The following is an 18,323-nucleotide window of genomic DNA, read 5'->3' as shown; positions in this document are numbered from 1 at the left end:
GATTCTGTTTGCTAGTATTTTGTTGAGGATTTTTGCATCTATGTTCATCAGTGATATTGGCCTGTAGTTTTCTTTCTTTGTGACATCTTTGTCTGGTTTTGGTATCAGGGTGTTGGTGGCCTCATAGAATGAGTTTGGGAGTGTTCCTCCCTCTGCTGTATTTTGGAAGAGTTTGAGAAGGATAGGTGTTAGCTCTTCTCCTATGTTTGATAGAATTCACCTGTGAAGCCATCTGGTCCTGGGCTTTTGTTTGTTGGAAGATTTTTAATCACAGTCTCAATTTCAGTGCCTGTGATTGGTCTGCTTATATTTTCTATTTCTTCCTGGTTCAGTCTCGGAAGGTTGTGCTCTTCTAAGAATTTGTCCATTTCTTCCAGGTTGTCCATTTTATTGGCATATAGTTGCTTGTAGTAATCTCTTATGATCCTTTGTATTTCTGCAGTGTCAATTGTTACTTCTCCTTTTTCATTTCTAATTCTATTAATTTGAGTTTTCTCCCTTTTTTTCCTTACTGAGTCTGGCTAATGGTTTATCAACTTTATCTTCTCAAAGAACCAGCTTTTAGTTTTATTGATCTTTGCTATCATTTCCTTCATTTCTTTTTCATTTATTTCTGATCTGATCTTTATGATTTCTTTCGTTCTGCTAACTTCGGGGGTTTTTTGTTCTTCTTTCTCTAATTGCTTTAGATGTAAGGTTAGGTTGTTTATTTGAGAGGGTTCTTGTTTCTTGAGGTAGGCTTGTATTGCTATAAACTTCCCTCTTAGAACTGCTTTTGCTGCATCCCGTAGGTTTTGGGTCGTCATGTTCTCATTGTCATTTGTTTCTAGGTATTTTTTGATTTCCTCTTTGATTTCTTCAATGATCTCTTGGTTATTAAGTATTGTATTGTTTAGCTTCCATGTGTTTGTAGTTTTTACAGATTTTTTTCCTGTAATTGATATCTAGTCTCATAGTGTTGTGGTCAGAAAAGATACTTGATATGATTTCAATTTTCTTAAATTTACCAAGGCTCAGTTTGTGACCCAAGATATGATCTATCCTGGAGAATGTTCCATGAGCACTTGAGAAGAAAGTGTATTCTGTTGTTTTTGGAAGGAATGTCCTATAAATATCAATTAAGTCCATCTTGTTTAATGTATCATTTAAAGCTTGTGTTTCCTTATTTATTTTCATTTTGGATGATCTGTCCATTGGTGAAAGTGGGGTGTTAAAGTCCCCCACTTTGATTGTGTTACTGTCGATTTCCCATTTTATGGCTGTTAGTGTTTGCCTTATGTATTGAGGTGCTCCTATGTTGGGTGCATAAATATTTACAATTGCTATATCTTCTTCTTAGATTGATCCCTTGATCATTATGTAGTGTCCTTCTTTGTCTCTTGTAATAGCCTTTTTTTAAAAAATTTTATTTATTTTTTATACAGCAGGTTATTTTTAGTTATCTGTTTTATACATATCAGTGTATATATGTCAATCCCAAACTCCCAATTCACCCCACCCCCACAATGCCCCCACCCTGCCGCTTTCTCCCCTGGTGTCCATACGTTTTGTAATATTCTTTATTTTAAAGTCTAATTTGTCTGATATGAGAATTCCTACTCCAGCTTTCCTTTGATTTCTATTTGCATGGAATATCTTTTTCCATCCCCTCAGTTTCAGTCAGTATGTGTTCCTAGGTCTGAAGTGGGTCTCTTGTAGGCAGCATACATATAGGTCTTGTTTTTGTATCCATTCCACCAGTCTGTATCTTTTGGTTGAAGCATTTAGTCCATTTACATTTAAGGTAATTATCAATATGTGTGTCCTTATTACCATTTTCTTAATTGTTTTCAGTTTGTTATTGTATGTCTTTTCCTTCTCTTGTGTTTCTTCCCTAGAGTAGTTCCTTTAGCATTTGTTGTAAAGCTGATTTGGTGGTGCTGAATTCTCTTAGCTTTTGCTTGTCTGTAAAAGTTTTAATTTCTCTGTCGAATGTGAATGAGATCCTTTCTGGGTAGAGTAATCTTGGTTGTAGATTTTTCCCTTTTATCACTTTAAGTATGTCCTGCCACACCCTTCTGGCTTGCGGAGTTTCTGCTGAAAGATCAGCTATTAACTTTATGGGAATTCCCTTGTATATTATTTGTTGCTTTTCCCTTGCTGCTTTTAATACTTTTTCTTTGTAGTTAATTTTTTATAGTTTGATTAATATGTGTCTTGGAGTGTTTCTCCTTGGATTTATCCTCTATCGTACTCTCTGTGCTTCCTGGACTTGATTGACTATTTCCTTTCCCATGCTAGGAAAATTTTCAACTATAATCTCTCAAATATTTTCTCAGTCCCTTTCTTTTTCTCTTTTTCTTCTGGGATCCCTATAATTTGAATGTTGGTGTGTTTAATGTTGTCCCAGAGATCTCAGAAAATGTCCTCAATTCTTTTCATTCTTTTTTCTTTATTCCGCTCTGTGGTCGTTATTTCCACTATTTTATCTTCCAGGTCACTTATCTGTTCTCCTGCCTCAGTTATTCTGCTATTGATTCCTTCTAGAGAATTTTTAATTTCATTTATTGTGTTGTTCATTATTGTTTGTTTGTTCTTTAGTTCTTCTAGATGCTTGTTAAACATTTTTTGTATTTTCTCCATTCTGTTTCCAAGATTTTGGATCATCTTTACTGTCATTACTCTGAATTCTTTTTCAGGTAGACTGCCTATTTCCTCTTCATTTGTTTGGTCTGGTGGGTTTTTTCCTTGCTCCTTCATCTGCTGTGTGTTTCTCTGTCTTCTCATTTTACTTAACTTACTGTGTTTGGGGTCTCATTTTCACAGGCTTCAGGTTCCTAGTTCTTGCTGTTTTTGGTGCCTGCTCCCAGTGGGTAAGGTTGGTTCAGTGGGTTGTGTAGGCTTCCTGGTGGAGTGGACTGGTGCCTGTGTTCTAGTGTGTGGGGCTGGATCTTGTCTTTCTGGTGGGCAGGACCATGTCTAGTGGTGTGTTTTGGAGTGTGTGTGCACTTATTATGATTTTAGGCAGTCTGTCTGCTAATGGATGGGGTTGTGTTCCTGTCTTGCTAGTTGTTTGGCATGGGGTGTCCAGCACTGGAGCTTGCTGGTCGTTGAGTGGAGCTGGGTCTTGGCATTGAGACGGAGATCTCTGGGGGAGCTTTCGCCGTTTGATATTACGTGGAGCCAGGAGTTTTCTGGTGGACCAGTGTCCTGAACTTGGCTCTCCCACCTCAGAGTCACAGCCCTGACACCGGGCCGGAGCACCAAGACCCTGTCAGCCACACGGGTATCTTGGCCACTGGGTAGTTGGAAGCTGCCCAGCGAGCAGTGGCCTCTATGCACACCGGCGCCCGCCTGCACCTCACACGAGCAGCGCTCCCCCTGTATAGGGTGTTTGATTACAACTCCAGGAACCAGCTTCAGTTAATTTAAGCCCAGGAAACAGCATGTACAGTAGGGGTGGCCACAGCACAGTCTTGTTAAAATGCCTCAGCTGCCATCAGGACGCTACTGCTTCTTGATACTACCTCTAGTCAAATTGTTATGACGTTTTCTTTCTAGAGTGATAATCAAAACACTGTCTTTGACTCTTGGCATGTTGGAGATATTATGAGTATATTAACAGTTACCAAATGCTTAGGTGCTTGATTGATGGTTATTAGAGCACCTGTTACTTGAATAGCAGTTACAGTATCACTTTCCGCTTCAGCAGCTGGGCAATCCCAGGAGAAATCAGGTGGCCGATCAGCCTCCAGTCAAAGGTTGTGGTCTCTTGTCATTGTGTGGACATTATTACTCATGCTCTGCCGAAGTTAGAGAATAGAATAGCAGTGGATGATGTCTCTTGTCAACAGTGAGAAGGTGTCTTGGAGAAGAAATCAGTCAAGGACATACTGAAGCATAATTAGGAGCCTTGCTATAAGCAGTAGGGAGGTGAGATGTCTGGGGTGGGGGTGAGCCAAGGAGGGTAGTACTGTCTCCAGGGCTGACACAGGGCCCCAAATAAAGAGATGCTCTGCAGGAAGCAATTGCTCTAATTAATTTAATTAAGGTTTTATTTATGGCCATTTGGGGCTGCATTGGCAGCCAGGCAATTTGAGGAAGGTAGTAATGATTCTCTCGGCTTTGGAAAATGACGCTTCAGGCATTTTGGGGGAAGTTCATCTCTGCTTTGCCACATCTTTTTTTCCCCAGCCTCTACCCTCATAGGTTTATGAGTGGTGAAAGGAGAAAATTTAGTCATGCTGGAAGGAAGCAGCATATTAACTCTTCTACCTCCTAAGAGATAGGTTTCTGCTTATCTTCCCCAGAAAGAAAGCAAGACGTAAATATAACACTATTCTCTTTGCTTATTTATCATTTTTGGGATGATATACACTTTGGTAGTTATCTTAGGTGTCATATTAAGCTTTAGAACATTGGGCACATTTGCGTTTGTTCCTCTGCTTCAATCTGCTATCCCTAATTGAACTGACTTTTATATTTAAACATTCGTCCATTGGAGAAAAGCAAAAACAATAATGGTATCAGTGTAGGATTTTTAGAGGTGATTTTTGGTTATGTGTTATACAGTGGAAGCATGAAAACCTTGTAGTTGTCAGAGTGTTTAAATTTCCTTGTCACCACCATTGTTATCAGCTCCACCATGGCCATTAGCAAATATTGGTTGAGGCTAATCAAGTGTAAGATTAACGAGTTAGCGCCCGGGAATAAGAGGTACAGAAACAGATAAACAGGGATAGTAGCATAATTTTGTGTTAATTATGTCGGAAAGGTCTTCAGAGAATACACATTTGTTGGGCTTCTCCGTATCCCCTGATGTGAGATCAGCAGTTAGTCTCCAGGAATGCAGAAATTTCAGGGCCTGGTTCTAGAGTTTAGAGAAAAATGGCAGATAATTAAGACTTAAGGTTTTCTGTATGTTTATATTCTTTAATGAAATGTGACTCTTAATTTGTCTGAGACTTTTTAAAGTCAATACATCTATCTAGATGTAGCAATGAAGAACTTGGTGATTAGGAAATTTTAATGATAGTGTTTTTTCTGTCATTCTTAAATTTCTATAAAGAATGTGGCATTTATTGGTTTAATCAAGTTAAAAATTTCTTTAAATGACTTCATGGTGATTTCCAAGTTGCTCAGAAATGTAATCATGCCACTTCAAAAGAACAGCTTGGTAGAACTACAAAAGTTTATAGCACCTAGTACTTTTGTTTTTGTTTTTGTTTTTGCGATACGCGGGCCTCTCACTGTTGTGGCCTTTTCCGTTGTGGAGCACAGTCTCCGAACGCGCAGGCTCAGCGGCCATGGCTCACGGGCCCAGCCGCTCCGCGGCATGTGGGATCTTCCCGGACCGGGGCACGAACCCGTGTCCCCTGCATCGGCGGGTGGACTCTCAACCACTGCGCCACCAGGGAAGCCCAGCACCTAGTACTTTTTTGAAGCTGTAGTATTAAAGAGATTTATAGCCCCTTTATATATGGAAATGGGAGCTCCAGAGCACGCGGTAATTGAAATCCACAGACAGTCCTTCACTTGGAGTCCTTTCTGGAATGCGGTGAGGAACTATTAAACATATATAGTCTTTAAACCTTTTTTCTTTCTTTTTTTTTTTTTATAAATTTATTTATTTATGTATGGTTGCGTTGGGTCTTCATTGCTGTGCACGGGAGCTACTCTTTGTTGTGGTGTGTGGGCTTCTCATTGTAGTGGCTTCTCTTGTTGGGGGGCACAGGCTCTAGGCACACTGGCTTCAGTAGTTGTGGCACGCGGGCTCAGTAGTTGTGGTTCGAGGGCTCTAGAGCACAGGCTCAGTAGTTGTGGCTCACGGGCTTAGTTGCTCCGCTGCATGTGGGATCTTCCCGGACCAGGGCTCGAACCCGTGTCCCGTGCATTGGCAGGCGGATTCTTAACCACTGTGCCACCAAGGGAAGTCCCTAAACGTTTTTTCTTTTAAGTTATCATATACATTTCTTTTAGGCCATTGTGTATTGTACATTCTAAGAGGTGTAAAAAAAGTTTAAAAAAAGTAGTAGTAAACTGATAATGAGCTCCTGATTGCTTTGCTGCTTACTTTTTGTGGTACAGACACTTACTGGCCCCCAAACATACAGCAGAATTTTATTTTATTTGATATTTTGGCCTCACTATGCGGCATGGAGGATCTTAGTTCCTGGACCAGGGATTGAACCTTGGCCCCCAGCGGTGGAAGTGCAGAGTCCTAACAACTGGACCACCAGGGAATTCCCATACAGCAGAGTTTTAGATGCTCTCTTTTGTAAGCTCTAGTGGCTTAAGTAATCAGCATGGTATTGAAGGTGATGATGAAAATCATGTTGACTACTCATGGAAACACTCCGAATGGGTGCAGCTTAGTCTCGCACAGCGCTAGTGTCCCGTCTGTAAGACTCTAGTCATCAATGGGGTAATTTTGGTCCAACCGTATACTTCAGTTCTTGTTTCTCTCCTTTTTGATGTCTAACCTGATTACTCTGAGAACACCCACACTCCTTAACTTGGCTTCACTTCTGCCCCTTCCCGCCCCTCCCCACCACCCTGTACTCCAGCTCTGCCTTCCAGCCTCTTGAAACTTCTCACTATTCCTCATGCCCACCTGTTCTTTCACATCTTTATGTTCACACGCTGGTCTTTTTGTTGGGAATATCCTCTTATCCACCATCCTGGTGCTGTGGGGTTCTAATCATCACAAATGCTACTAAAGTCATTTCTGCTGTAAAATCTTTGATGTCAACCCCCAGCCCCCAGGTGAAGGTTGCTTCTTCCTCTGTGGCTCCCATACTCCTTTATTATGGAAGTTGTCTCATTATTCTTAGTGTTCATTTGCAAGCCTTTCTCTACCACTAGTCTGTAAACTCATTGCAGGTAGAGACAATGCCATTTTTCTGTCTTTAGCATCTGACATAATGACTAATACGTATTCGGCATTCATTATATGCTTTGTTGAAATGATTTCAACAGAATATATACTTTTGTTGTTGTTTTAGAGTGTTTGTTCTGAGTAGGACTGTGCTATATCCAGGGGTGTAAGAAGTGTGACAGTCGACCTGGGCCTCAGAGGTTTATATTGCTTTTGGAAGAGAAAAGACACGCAGGAAAAATGTTAAATAATTAAAGACAGCGAGTGGTACTACCACTGTTTTAAGAAAAAGAACACAGAGAAAGCATATAGGTCCTCAGTAGAGAACTGGGTAAAAGATGTTATATTTATACAGAAGAGGAGAGGTATGGGGAAGTGGGATGGAGAAAATGCATGTATTTTGGAGGAAGAAAAGCAAGAAAAAAGGCAGTGCCAGAGCACAGAGACCACATGGAATTGGGACAACTAGCAAATTACTTCATCTGAATCTCTTTCCCTCTTCTATAAAGTAGGAATAATATTTGTATCTGCCCTACAGAATTATAAAAAGGAAGTGAGATGTAACAATTCACGTAAAGCATTTAGCATAATACCTGCAGCCGAGGAAACGCTCACGTGCTATACTGTTAGTACAGTGTTGTGATTAAATTGGAGTGGCCAGGCATAAAAACACACCTTTATGAGGGAACCATAGAAAGCAAAGCCAGACAATGTGTGGGAAACCCAGTTAGAGAAATGAAGCCAAGGTGTAGGTCAGAGAGCAGATGAAGGTGGGAATGAACAGGTTATCTGGTCAGTGTTGGGGGCAGGGAAAAGCAGAGAAGTGTGAAGAGCAGTTGAGAACTGAACACAAAGAACTAGTGAAAAGAAGACGACCTTGAAGCTAAGGCAGTGCTTGCTTCAGGCGGTTTAAAAAAGATCTGCTTCTGGCTGGGACTGGAGCCCATCACTGAGCATGCCCAGCCCGAGAGCCCGCTCCGCTCGTATGAGCAGGTGTCCAGAACGAGTGAGCTAGCTGGTCATTAGCGGGACTTGTGGAAAGGGGGGAGTTGCGGTACAGATTGTGATGAGAGATAGGGCAGTGGTGGAGGTAAGTAGGGAGATTGTTGAGGCAAAAGAATGGCTAAAAGCTTTATTGGAAACAGGATCCCAGTTTAAGTTTACACAGGGCTTTCTTTCTACTGCCCTAGGTTTGAAAGGCAAGGTCTTGCAATCCAGAGATGGTGTCTGTCTCCTGGGCCCCTAGGGGAGTCCTCAGTCACTTGTTTGGCCTGTCTTTCTCAAAATATTAGACAGCTTCTATGCCCGGTGTTTCAGCTTTAGTAGATTGTTATTTTATTTTATTTTTTTAGGTATGAGATAAAAAGAGAAAGTCTTATTTAATGTGCTTTTGGAAATGTTCAGGATTCTTGTCATGCAATATAGCCAAAACATTTTCTACCTAAGGTATATACGTTAAACATAGCAGTCTTAGATTACTGTTCTCTGACTTGCATGTTTTTAAAAATAATCACCTGAGGTGCTTGTTAGACAATTTAGATTTCTAGGCCTCACCCCAGACCTACCTTATTTCTAGGGAAGACACCTTGGAATTCATGTTTATAAGCATCCCAAGTACTTCTTGTGATCAGGCAACTTGAATAAATATTGCTTGTGACAAATAAAGGCCTTTTAAATTCCTCTATCCTTGTAGGTCAAGGATTCTAGTTTTCATTACTAAGTCATGGTCTGATTGTACTCTGATTCAGACTTTGAGAAGTTATAAGAAAAGTTTGCTGTATTCTCCCTGTTAGACCAGGAGTTCAACCTAGTGGTTCTCAGCTGGGGAGGGGAGTGGGTTTTTATCCCCCAGGGGGCATTTGGCAATGTCTGGAGACATTTTGGGTTGTCATACTAGGGCTGTGGGTGTTACAGATACCTATTCTACAGTGAACAGGACCTCCTCCCACAAAGAATTATCTTGTCCAAAATATCAACAGTGCTAAGGTCAAGAAACCCTGGTTAACCCTTAAGATCTGTCGGTATTAATTAACAATCAGTCAATTAACTTAAGTCTTAAGTTGAGGTATATATATCTCATGGGATCACCATCCATGTTAAGATGTAGAACATTTCTACATAAAAGAATATGTCAAGGAAAGTAAAGCCAACCATTTGCTAAACTTTTGAGGTAGGTCCCCGTCAAGGCCCTTGCTTTGCAAATGGGTATGTAATGGGAGTGGAGTCTTTTTTCTATTTTTTGACTAAATCACACTTTAAAGAGTCCTTTAAAATGGAGTCGGAATGTAAGAACACTTGTGAATTGGTTTGACTGCCAAGTCATCCTACAGTTTTTCTCATTTTCCTTTATGGCTGTTTCCTCTATACTTGATTTGACAACAGTTTTTTGTTTTAGTGACTTGTCTCAGTCCTTTAAGACACATTTTTTTCATTTAGAACTCATATCTTATCAGTTTACATTGTAATTACTTGAATATGATTATAATAGCTGTATAATGAGTACAAAGAGGACTAGGGACAGGCACAGTTGACTTATAAGCATAGCATTCAACTAGGGGGACAGAAAACTTTCCGCATGGAGGGTGGGCCCCTAAATACTAGTTGACAGGGGGCTCTGGGTACACAGGACATGCATGTTTTACAGAGGCACTGAGAGCCAGGGTTAATTCATTAACTTATGTACGGGAAGGTTGATTAAGAAAGTTCTTTCAGTTTTCAGTGAGCCAGTGTAATTTGAAAGACAGGATAGGAGGGAGGGAACACCAGATATTTTGATCTTTTTGATTAGTTACATAGAAACAGCCTTTACTTTCTCTAACTTCTCTAAATTAGACACTTAAAACTTAAATTTGGATTCCTCACCAATTCATATTTTCTGAAAAGAATCAGAAGTAGATAAAAAAGTAGCCATATATTTAATTAGGGAAAACAGGTTTCCATGTTTGCATTTTTTCTAGAGAGTACTTAATTTTCAAATTTGAAGTAACAGTTTGGGAATAGATAGAGGAATCTGACAGATGTAAAAGGTGATATTTGAGCATGTTTCCAATGTAATTATGTAAAGTACTTTGCAGATCATAATATATCTTATAAAGGTGTGTACCTTTAAAGGTACCTTTAAAGGTCAAATCATTGTAAACCCTGGGAAAAAGGACTGGGGACTTGCAGGCTCTTGTCAGGTCTTGTCTGAATCTGGCGTCAGCCTTGTACTAACATGCCAGATACCACCCCATAAATTCTGTTGAAAAGCAGTCTGCCAGTTTGAAGCTGTCTATTGCTTAATAAAGTCTAGCAGCTTCTATGTTTTCTTTAGAAGCTGAATAAATATAGCAGGATAAAATCTGTTTAATTTTGGAAGTGATAGTATCATTTACTTAAAATCTTGGAGTTAAAAGTTGGAAGCAATTTTTGCATGACACTTTAATTTCACATGAACAATATTTTTATATACTGTAGGAGAAGTCATAAAAATTTAAAGTGGAACATCTGTGCTAACATTTGTATCAATTAAAAAAAACTAGAAAGAACCTTATTGAATAATATGAGTAGATTAAGCTACATTTTGGAATGGTGGATTATAGACTTTAAAAAATCACAATTGAGATTTATTTTATGATGCATTTTTAGAAATAATTGTATTTCACAAAATATTCCTTTTGTTTTCATTTTTGCATTATTTATTGCTGGCAATTCCAAAATCCCCATTTGATTTTTTCTTGTTCATATCATTAAATGAGCATCTTTTAAAACAGAAAATGTTTCTTCTCCCTAGTAGAAACATATACGTTGCTATACTTATAATTAATATAGTTTCAAGAAAATTAAATAACTTGGTTTAAATATGTCTGAGTGAAACTCAATTATTTGGCAGTATTTGGGAGGGAAAATATGAATTGGTGAAAAATCCAAATTTGAGTTTTAATTGTATAATTTAATTATTGTGTTGAAAATAAAGGCTATGATATATGAAATGTTTTGTTTATTAGATATCCTTAGGGAATTTGGATTTAAATAGCCAAGAAGATCTTGTAGCCAGCTTAACTCTAAGTATGCATCTCAATGCTTAAAGATACTTGGAAACAAAAAACAGTCTACCTAAAAATTTTATTTATACTATTCATAAAGCAATGTAATTCAGATTTAATTAGAAATCAGAAGTCATTTACTGTGGCTAATTTGTGCCAGGTACATTGGAGATACGAAGAATAAAACTTGTGCAAGCTGATAAGAGTTTTAATGCACTTGAAAATAATTTTCCTGAAAATTTGCTTTTTTTTTTTTTCTGTAGAGAAGATTGCAATTTGCTAATGCTAATATTTTCATAATTGTCATTTTATGGGTTCATTAAACCTGTATTTATTGAGCTGCTACTTTACATCATAGTGGCTACAGTTGCCATTCATTTCTTGTGCTTTGTTTCCCTTGTTTTTCTTCATTATTTTGTGCTGTCAGAATTGCTGTCTTTCCTCTAGAGGTGTACTTCATTTAATGTAATAGTAACATTCCCGAGACTATGCATGTATCACATTTTAATATTGCCCCTGCCTTTACTTTACAATTTCAGAAATAATTGTCAAGCCCTTTAGTGCTAGGCTTTTTGATAGCACCTTTGATATTTCTTTAATTTTTAACAGAGACATCATATTACATTCCTGCCCCCTCCCCCGCCAGGATATTATAAAGAGCAAGGATAAAATTAGTAACTTTACCTTCTTCTGATATGTCTTCAGTACTCTGATTTACATCCTGGAACATCAGTATGTGACAATACACAGAGTATTGCCAACCAGGGAAGCTCACCCAAAACCTCAGCGTCCAGTTTTCCTTGAGTCTTCACTACATAGGCATGATGATTGACTCACTGGGCATGTAATTGAAGTCAGTCTCCAGCCCCCTCCCCTCTCAGGTTGATATCACAAAGCCCCACCCTCTAATTATATGGTTGGTCCTTCTGGTGAGTCTTCTTGCAGCATAAACTCTCTAAGGAGTTTACCACAAGTCACCTTGGAAGCACGCATGTCCTAAGCATCAAGTATGGTCTTAAGGGCCCACTGTGAATAACAAGGATACTCCTGTTACATGAGAAATTCCAAGGGTTTAGAAGCCAGCCAAATTCTCATTATAGACCCTTCTATTCCCCCTGAAGGTATAGTATGGCTTATTTTATTAGGTGTATGCAAAACTGAACTATGTTATCATTTCTTTAACATTTCTAGAACTTTACTCTGCCATTAGTTATGTGGCCTTGAATAAATTACTTAACTTGTCTGAGGCTCAGTTTTCTTGTCTGTATTATGGAGGTAATAGAAGCTACTTATTAGAGAAAAAGCAAAATGCCTTACAGAGTGTCTACAAATAAAACATAACTCTATAAAATAATAACCATTATTATGTGCACATTTTTACTATAATCAAATACAATAAGAATCAGTAGATAATTTTTTTCTGCTACTTATAAGCATACAGCTAGGACTGTCTTTGTCCAACTTTTTTCCTATTTGTAACATATATATTAAGTCTATATTGTTATATATTGTGCATATTATATTAAATATATAAATATACTAATACTTAATACAAAATGTTATTTATATTATAATTTAGTATATACTTCTAATACATAAAAATATAAAACAAATATGTTAGTAAAAATATGAATATATTAAATATAAATATAATATATAATGTACATATAAAGTGTATATTATATATGTGTAATATTATTGGAAGGAGTGTTTAGCCGAGAAACTGATAATATGACTGTTTTGACATTTGGCCTCATCAGCAGGCGGACTCTCGACCACTGCGCCACCAGGGAAGCCCCGTAAATTAATTCTTAAATTCAGGATGTAATTTTAAATAAATGAATCTCTTTTATACCATATTTTGACCAGTTTTTTGTAGCTTTCCTCCTGACTGCTTTTATTACACCAGCTACTTGAGATTTGACTGTATTTTTGTTTTTTAATTGCTTGCATTAGTATGCACCTGTTTGCATTTAAACTTTCTTCCAGATAAACTCACTATTTATTACAGGTGTTTTATAATCAGTTTATAATGTCTGGAGTTACTCAATATATGCTATTGTCTGCCCAGAAATGGGAAATTGGATTAACTTTTGTACTTCCTCCATAGAAGGTAAAGATACGACATTTGGAGTTTATGACCCAAACACCCAAATTAATATATGAAAGCTCCATGTGTTCAGAAACTATGAACATATGATATGAGCATATCTTTATAAAACTATGGGCATACCTTTCTAGAACTTGTCACATTGGCTGGCAAAGCTGAATTAAAACACCAATTTAAAAATGAGAAGGTATCCTTTGAAACCTTTATTAACTGTAGCAGTAAAAACAATAAAAATGAGTAAGTAGTTTATAGAAAAATCATCTTTGTTTCATAGTTTTCTGGGAAACTGTCAATTATTATGATTAAATATTAATCGACATTCCATTGCCTAACTGTTCCATAAAAGTTGTTACAAATTGCCACAAGCAATTTTCACCAGAGAAACTGGTAGAGATTAAACTGTATCTTAAAACACTTCAATCCCTCATATGTGGGTGAAGTGGAGGAGTGAAGTAATTATCTGGATCACAGGAGGTAAGATAACATTTTAGTTGTGGTTTTCTAGAAGTGTCAAATGAAAGTCTTTTTTCTGCTCGTAAAGTGTCTGCTTCCACATTTCTCTGTGGCCTGTGGTTGTAAGCTGAGGAAGACCACCAGGGCTGTAGTGTCTGGAGGTCTTAGACCCCTCACAAACTGTCTTCAACCAGAGCAGCTGGTTTATTTGATTTTTATATACTGGGATTCTGTGAAAAACATCCTTTGAAAAAAAGAATTCTCTTGAGTCCAAAAATCAGGCTTGTTCAGAAATTGCTGGCCCAAGAGAATGTTTAAGGATTTTTAACATAAACTGAGCAGTTGAAAACGATACTAGAACATAAAGGAGTAGAAGGAAGGGAGAAGCAATACAGATGGCAGAGGACAGATTAGTTTTCTGTCCACACACCACAGTGAGGATGGGAAGAATGTAATATGATTATTTGGCTGCTAACCATATGCTACTTGCTGGGATTATGCTGTACTCTTTTCTTACTGAGGTAAACTTTATAGAAAATAAAGTGAACTATTTTAAATAGAATGTATAATTCAGTAGCATTTAGTACATTCACAGTGTGGTGTAGCCATCACCTCTGCTTATCCCTAAAACATTTTCATCGCTATGTTGTATTATACTTTAAAACTTTATTTACCAAATTTATACTGGGCTTCTTTCTCAAAAGGGCTAGGAAATGGTGTCTAATACAGACTATTAATAAAATAGAAATGGAAGATCAGAACCAAGGAAAGGAGAAGGAGGCTAGTATGTAATTTATAAATGTTAATGTTGTTTTTATTCAACGTCAGGGTTGATTCTTAGGCTTCCCAGCAGCAGAACAATAAGGTACATCTGATAAGAGAAGAATACCAGCTCCTCAGTGGAAACGGTTTTTCTTAACACTCAGTTCTAAATGAAATTTGTCATTTGGGACTTGATGTGACATCGAGTGACTGGAGTTTTATAGTGGATACTGAAGCATTTTAAATATGACTCTTTGTGAAATAATCTTCAGTAAAAGCTAAGGGCACACTCTTATTCTGTGAGGTGATGATAGAAATTTTAGGTATACCAGAATCACACATATTTGACTTCTACTTGTTTGATCTCCAAATAGTCCAGATACTTTTTTTTGACTAGAAAAAGGCAGAATGTGAGGTTGGCAGGAAGCCTTAAGAAGATCTCTGTCAGCAGGTCCAGAGGGGATGGGAGCCTGGTTGGACCAGGGGTATGTTTTAAGTGAATAGTGAAATATAGTTTCAAGGCTGAAGTCTTTTTTATATGTTTATGTAGTGAGGTGTATATAGATGATATAAAGTATAAACCTCACTGTGCACAAAGATATACAACTACTGCACATGGTTACAGAGGTTACTTGTTTCAGCCAGTGGATGGTGTGTGGCAAACCTAGAAGTAATTGGGGGATATTTACAGGCAAAAATTTCCTTATTTATGTTTGATAAATTTAAATCTCTTACCAACAATGTAAGTATGAAAAGGTTAGAGTAGATTTTATTGGTTCTATACACCTATTTTAAGTTGATTTCCCTAAAGTTTTGCTAATTTACAGTGCAACTAGCAGTTTAAGAGAATTCCAGTTTCATTGCGTATTTGTAAGCACTAGGTATAATCATTAACACTTTTTTCTAATATAATAAAATGCTTAATTTTTTTAAAAGAGAAAACTGAAGGCTATGGTAATATAGTGACATCAGACTATAAGCTGATGGGCATGGTCTATATATTTTTTACTCTAAACTTCATTTCAAGAAATTAAGTATTCCCTTCGTGTAAATTCACCAGTTTTAACGTTTTGGGACATTTGTATTATCTCCTTTATTAAATGCTGAACCATTTGAAAGTAAGTTGTAGTCATGATATGTCAGCATGTTTCTTTTAAAAATAAGGACATTTTCAGCCATTTCACAACCACCCTATTGTTATTACAGCCAAGACATTTAACATTGAATCAGTTATCTATATACAGTCTGTATTCAAATTTTTTCAGCTTTCCCAGAAATGTCCTTTATTGCTTTTCCCCAATCCAAGATTCAATTAAGGAACATGCCTTGCATTTGGTTGTCATGACTTTTTAGTCTTCTTTAATCTAGAAAAGCCCCTACTGCCTTTTATCTTTCATAATATTGATAGTTTTGAAGAGTGCAGGCCAGTTTTTTTTTATAGAATGCCCCCCGTTTGGTTTTGTCTGATTGTATTTCCTGTTAGAGTGAGGTTAAACATTATGACAAGAATGTTGAATAAGTGAGATTGTGTTCTTTCCATTTCATCGCACTGATAGACACTTAAAATGTCGTTTGTTTTGTTTTTGGTGATGCTGCATTTGATAACTAGGTTAAGGTGGTATTGCCAGATCTTTCCATCTACAGGTAAATGTTTTTCTTTGCAATTAATAAAGAAGCTATGGGACATTATTTTGAGACTATGTGACTCTCCTCTACAGAGACTATTTTAATCATTGTTGTATTCCCACTACCTAGTACAGGGCCTGGCATGGAGTAAATGCATAATAAAAGTTTATTGAGTGAATAAATGAATATCCTGGGATACAGGCCTCTTTCTTCCAAGTCAGATGCAATGTTACATTGAATTTATGTGAAAATTTATTTCTTATCTTTTATTTTTTTTAAGCTTTATTGAGGTATAATTGACAAAATTGTCTATATTCAAAGTTCACAATGTGATGATTTAATGTATGTACACATTGTGAAATGAATACCTCAATCAAGTTAATTAACACATCCATAACCTTAAATAGTTACTTTGTGTGTGTGTGTGTCTATTCAGGTACTCTGCCATTTTAAAATCAAATGATTTGTTTCTTTGCTATTGAGTTGTATCAGTTTTTTGTATACTTGAGATATTAACCCCCATCAGATATATGGTTTGCAAATATTTTCTCTCACTCTATAGGTTGCATATTCATTTTGTTGATTTTTCACTTTCCGTTTTAGTTTGATATAGTTCCACTCGTTTGTTTTTGCTTTTGTTACCTGTGATTTTGTTGTTATATCCAAAAAAATTGTTGCCAAAGCCAATGTCAAGGAGTTTTCCTCTGTTTTCTTCTAGGAGTTTTACAGTTTTAGGTTCCATATTTAAGTCTTTAATTTATTTTGAGTTAATTTATGTGGGTGATGTAAGGTAGAAGTCCAGTTTCATTCTCTTGTATATGGATATCCAGTTTCCCAGTACCACTTATTGAAGAGACTGTCCTTTTTCCATTGTATGTTTTTGGTGCTCTTGTCAGAGATTAGTTGACCATATATGTGTGGGTTTATTTCTGGGCTCTGTTCTGTTCCATTGGTCTATGTGTCTGTTTTTATTCTGGTATCATACTGTTTTGATTAATATTGCTTTGTAATATAGTTTGAAATCTGGAAGCATAATGCCTCCAGCTTTGTTCTTCTTTCTCAAGATTGCACTGGCTATTTGGGGTCTTTTGTGGTTTCATACAAATTTTAGGATTTTTTTTCCTTTTTTTTTTTGTGAAAAATGCCTTTGGAAACTTGCCAGGGGTTGCACAGAATCTGTAGATTGCTTTGGATAGTATGCACATTTTAACAATATTAATTTTCCCAATCCAAGAACGTGTTAATATCTTTCCATTTATTTATGCCCTCTTCAATTTCTTCCATCAGTGTCTTACAGTTTTTATTGTACAGGTCTTTTACCTCTTTGGTTGAATTTATTCCTAAGTATGTTTTCTGATGCAGTTGTAAATGAGATTTCTTTCTTAATTTCCAGATAGTTTGTTGTTAGTATATGTAAATGCAACTGATTTTATTTCCTGAAACTTTACTGAATTCATTTATTAGTTTGGTTTCTTAGCTTTTAAAAAGCAGTTTATACTTTATATTGAACATATTAATTAAAATAAGTATCTTATTTACGGCTAAATAGATGAAGTGCTAAAATGTAAACCATAAAGCATGTGAAATGAGTAGGCTTTTTGCAGAAGAAAAGAGTGTTTTTGTAATGAGAAAACAAAGTAATATAAACAGGCACTTTTCTCCAGTATATCTAAAACACTTCCCCAGGTCATGATTAGTAACTAATAAACTTTATCAAACTACCTCACCTTAAAAACAAACTAAATCAGTCTTCTAAAATAACAGATATGTGAACTTTTGTACAAGTTGCTCCAGTTATGACTTCTAAAATGTGAAAATGACACTCATATCACAGCTTATGAAATCCTTATCTTTGATAAGAATTCTGCATATGCATTTGTACATTTGAACTAAATACATATAATTATATATACTATCTGATTATAATTAGACACCAATTCATTGATATGTAGTATTAACACATATAATATTAACATATATTTATGTCAAAAATAATTTGTAGTTCTTTTAATTTTTTAACATCTTTATTAGAGTATAATTGTTTTACAATGGTGTGTCAGTTTCTGCTTTATAACAAAGTGAATCAGTTATACATATACATATGTCCCCATATCTATTCCCTCTTGCATCTCCCTCCCTCCCCCCCTCCCTAACCCACCTCTCTAGGTGGTCAAAAAGCACTGAGCTGATCTCCCTGTGCTATGCGGCTGCTTCCCACTAGCTATCTATTTTACGTTTGGTAGTGTATATATGTCCATGCCACTCTCTCACTTTGTCCCAGCTTACACTTCTCCATCACCGTATCCTCAAGTCCATTCTCTAGTAGGATTGCATCTTTATTCCCATCTTGCCCCTAGGTTCTTCTGACCATTTTCTTTTTTTTTTTAGATTCCGTATATATGTGTTAGCATATGGTATTTGTTTTTCTCTTTCTGACTTACTTCACTCTGTATGACAGTCTCTAGGTCCATCCACCTCACTACAAATAACT

The 18,323-nt window shown here is 36.8% G+C and overlaps 1 protein-coding gene across 2 annotated transcripts in view; it reads left to right on the top strand.

Annotated features, from left to right (window-relative positions):
• The window catches only part of TBC1D4 (TBC1 domain family member 4), a 205,885-nt gene that overhangs the window by 19,164 nt on the left and 168,398 nt on the right, over positions 1-18,323 (top strand). Inside the window, exon 1 of one of the 2 annotated variants that reach the window (XM_024753935.1) lies at positions 13,386-13,465. The exons of the other annotated variant lie outside the window; for it this stretch is intronic. The gene's annotated coding sequence lies outside the window, so the exon portion shown is untranslated. Of the gene's footprint in view, positions 1-13,385; positions 13,466-18,323 lie in introns of those variants that run through there. 2 annotated transcript variants of the gene reach the window in all.

Source organism: Neophocaena asiaeorientalis, unplaced genomic scaffold (assembly GCF_003031525.2).
Source record: "Neophocaena asiaeorientalis asiaeorientalis breed wild unplaced genomic scaffold, Neophocaena_asiaeorientalis_V1.1 scaffold212, whole genome shotgun sequence".
NCBI lineage: Eukaryota > Metazoa > Chordata > Mammalia > Artiodactyla > Phocoenidae > Neophocaena > Neophocaena asiaeorientalis.
The sequence above is the reverse complement of the archived record's forward strand: the minus strand, read 5'-3'. Positions and strand labels throughout refer to the sequence as shown.